The sequence below is a fragment of the Ambystoma mexicanum genome, chromosome 7q (assembly GCF_040938575.1).
Source record: "Ambystoma mexicanum isolate Mex_15411 chromosome 7q, UKY_AmexF1_1, whole genome shotgun sequence".
Lineage (NCBI taxonomy): Eukaryota > Metazoa > Chordata > Amphibia > Caudata > Ambystomatidae > Ambystoma > Ambystoma mexicanum.
The window spans coordinates 1,149,843,433-1,149,847,265 of NC_090941.1; positions in this window are offsets into that span (position 1 = coordinate 1,149,843,433).

The window sequence follows — 3,833 nt, forward strand, 5'->3', positions numbered from 1 at the left end:
CAGAACAAGCAGCCTGGAAAGTGCTGTCAAAACTAACACGACCACCAGCACTGATAATGCAAATGAAGTCCATATATTAAAGCAGCAAGTGGCTAACCTGGAGAATCGTACGGAGGAGGCGGAAGGGAGAGCGAGAAGCAACAACATTCGAGTGGTCGGTCTGCCGGAAGGTGAGGAAGGCCAGGATCCTACATGTGGAGAACATGATCCTGCAGGAAATAGGAGCTGACAAACTCTCACAAGGATTCACAGTGGAGCGTGCACATAGAGCCCTCACGAGGAAACCCAAGCCCAGAGCACCTTCCCGAGCAATAATCGCCAAGATTTTGAACTATAAAGATCGTGAGAAGATCTTGGAGTATTTCAGGAAAGGGGGAAAGATAGACAGGGCTTCGGCTACCATCACGGCGTATCCGGATTATACAATGCTAGTCCAGAGGCAGGGATACAGCTATGTAGCGTTGAAGAGACGGCTGCGCGCGGCTGGCATTAAATATATGCTTTTGTACCCTGCAAGATTGAAAGTACTACACAAGAGTCAAATGGTTTTCTTTGATACCCCAGAGGAGGCTGCCGCATGACTGTTTGGGGGGTGAAGTTGGGGAAGGGAAGGGTGGCGGGAGGGAGAGGGGGTGGGTTGTTTGGGGTGTTTGTAGTTAAGGGTAGTCTGGACTGGGAAACAAGCCTATATAGACAGATACAGAGAGTTGTACTGGTCTGCACCGATGGGAGGGGAACGGGAACTCTAACAAGCCATGGGGGACCTTAAAATAATTACATGGAATGTCAGGGGCCTCAATAATTATTTAAAGAGGAACAAAGTTATGCTGTATCTGTGCAGGCAAAAGATAGATATTGCACTGCTACAGGAGACTCACCTGACACGGGAAAAGCTGGGAACGGTTGTGAAGAAATGGAAAGGGGTTGTGGCGGCCTCAACTTATTCTGCCTATGCTAGAGGAGTGCTCACCTGGATGGCGCCGCATGTCCCATTTCACATGTTGCAGGAAACTGCAGAGGCAGATGGAAGGATGGTCATACTGAGGGGGTTGGTGGAAAACAGGGAGATAAGTATCGTAAATACATACGCCCCCAACCAGAACACGGCAACATATTTTAGAACCCTGAGTACTAATCCTAGCATGTGTATGGGGAGTGTGGTGATCTCGGGTGGGGATTTTAACTGTGTACTAAACCCTAGGGTGGACAGATCGGATTGGAAGTTCGATAGACCTGCCCCGGCGGCAAAAGCGCTGCAGACATTGCTAGACGACTTTGGTCTGGCAGATGTGTGGAGAATGAAACACCCCCAAGAAAGACAGTACTCACACTATTCTGCCCCACAACAGTTGCATACGAGGCTAGACTATGTCTTTGCCACGTCTGAGATAATGATGGAGACGGTGCAGGCAGAATTTAAGGCGAGAGTCCTCTCGGACCACTCGCCCCTGGTTATTAGCTGGCAATACTGCCCCCCAAGGGCAAGGATTCCGACGTGGCGCCTCCGAGCAGAGGCGCTTAAAGATCCCCTTCTTAGGGAAGATATAAGAGAGGAGATCATAAACTATTTTGAGGAGAATACGGGTAGCGTGAACTCAGCGAGCACGCTATGGGAAGCTTTCAAAGTGGTCATGCGGAGTGTAGCCATAGCAAAATCTAAAAGCCTGCAAGGGGGGATCCTGTCCGATCTACATGAAACAGAAAGGAAATTGGAAAAGGCGCTGAGGGGGAGAGATGATACTGAAAGAGACATGGATCTGATACTTAAACTGCAGCAAACGTGCGGAGCATTGGGATAGACTGTGTAACCTTAATTACAGGCGATATATAAAGAGACAGCATGCGGGTGGAGATAAAACAGGAAGGATTTTGGCATGGTTATACAAAAGCGAGATCCCCAGGCCCACCATCAGGACAATCACAAGAGAAGATGGCAGTGTAGCTGACACCCAGGAGGAAGCTAATCAGGAGTTTGCAAATTACTACAGGGAACTATACAGGGACGAGGGGAGAAGCAGTTATGAAGAAATAGTAGAAAGATTAGAAAACATAGGTCTGCCCACAATAAGTGCTGAAGAAAGAGAGGAACTGGATGCACCGATCACCTTGGAAGTTAGAAGAAGTGGTGAGACAGCTACCTACTAGTAAGACCCCGGGAGCAGATGGCTTACCAAGTGAGTTTTATAAAATGTATAAAGCGGAAGTATTCCCCCCGATGTTGGATATGCTAAACGAAGCGTTTGAAATGGGACGGCTGCCAGAGTCACTTAGAGAAGCAATCATAATACCGCTTCCCAAACCTAATAAGCCTGAGCATAGCTGTGGCTCCTATAGACCTCTGCTGATGCTGAACCAGGACAGCAAGATATTGACGGCTGTCTTGGCAAGCAGACTGAGGAGAATCATCGTCAAACTAATACACCCTCATCAGACTGGCTATGTCCCAAATAGAAACATAACTCACAATCACAGATGACTCCATTGGGTTGTTGAATGGGGGAGCGGGAACGACGGTGAAATGGCAATAGTGTCCCTAGACGCTGTGAAGGCCTTCGATTCTGTCAAGTGGCCATGGCTGCTGGCGGACTTGGCAAGTTATGGTATGGGGCCTGCATACATAAGATGGGCAAAGATGCCATATAATGAACCCTTGGCCAGGGTCAAGACAGGAGCAGTGATTTCCGAGAGATGGCAATTAGGCAGAGGATCCAGACAAGGGTGCCCATGGTCCCCTATGCTGTACATATTAGCCTTAGAGCCTTTGGCGATATACCTCAGACAACAGTGCGATCCTATAGGCATCGAGGTGGGAGGGGAGCGACACTTGATCTCCTTGTATGCGGATGATTTGCTGCTGTACCTGAAGTACCCGGAGGAGAATCTCCAGTACATCCTGGAAGTGATGGATAGATATGCGGGGCTGTCTGGCATAGCGGTAAATCCTCAGAAATCTATTATTTTCCCGCTAGGTAGTTACATGGGGATCCCTATCGGGCGGTTGCCGGTGCTGCAAACTCATTGGGCTGTTAGTACATTTCGGTACCTTGGGATAGATGTGTACCACACGGTGGAGGAAGAACATAGGCACAATACCGAGGTAGCCATAGTGAAAATTGAGAAGAGTATGAAATTTTGGGTGAAGTTGCCTCTAGCAATGATGGGACGAGGGGCAATGCTTAAGATGGTGGTCCTGCCCAGGCTCCTGCATTATTTCGGGAACATTCCGTACCTGATACCTAAGAAGTTTTTCACCAAACTGAACGGCATATGCAGTGACTTTCTGTGGCATGGGACCAGGAACAGAGTGGCAATTTGGGAGCTGCAGAACTTTTATGAAAAAGGGGGAATAAAGCTGCTTAACTATGAGGTCTATTACGTGGCGAGCCAACTGCAATATGTCGCCAAATGGCTCTCAGATGAAGCGACCCCTGAATCTAGGTTGTTGGGATCAGATTGTGCCCCATTTTACTTAAAAGAGATGATTTGGCTGCCCAAGACAGAAATGAAAGCGCGCCCCAAGATGATGATGCTTGGGTGGAGGATATGGCACCGAGCGTGCCAGATGATGGTGAACCCAGTCCCATGCTCCCCGCAGATACCGTTGGTGGCGTTGGTTGGGGGAGATGTGCAGCTGCAAATGACGATCAGAAACCACTGGGAACTGGTGGGGTTGGTAACGATGAGAGATGTCTGGAGGGAGGGGAGCATCATACATTTTGAAGAGCTAGTAGAGGAGATGGGGTTACACGTGGGCCAATATATTACATATCATAGAATGGTGCAGAGATTTAAGACAACTTGGCCTGAAACAGTACTGGAAGAAGAGGCAGATG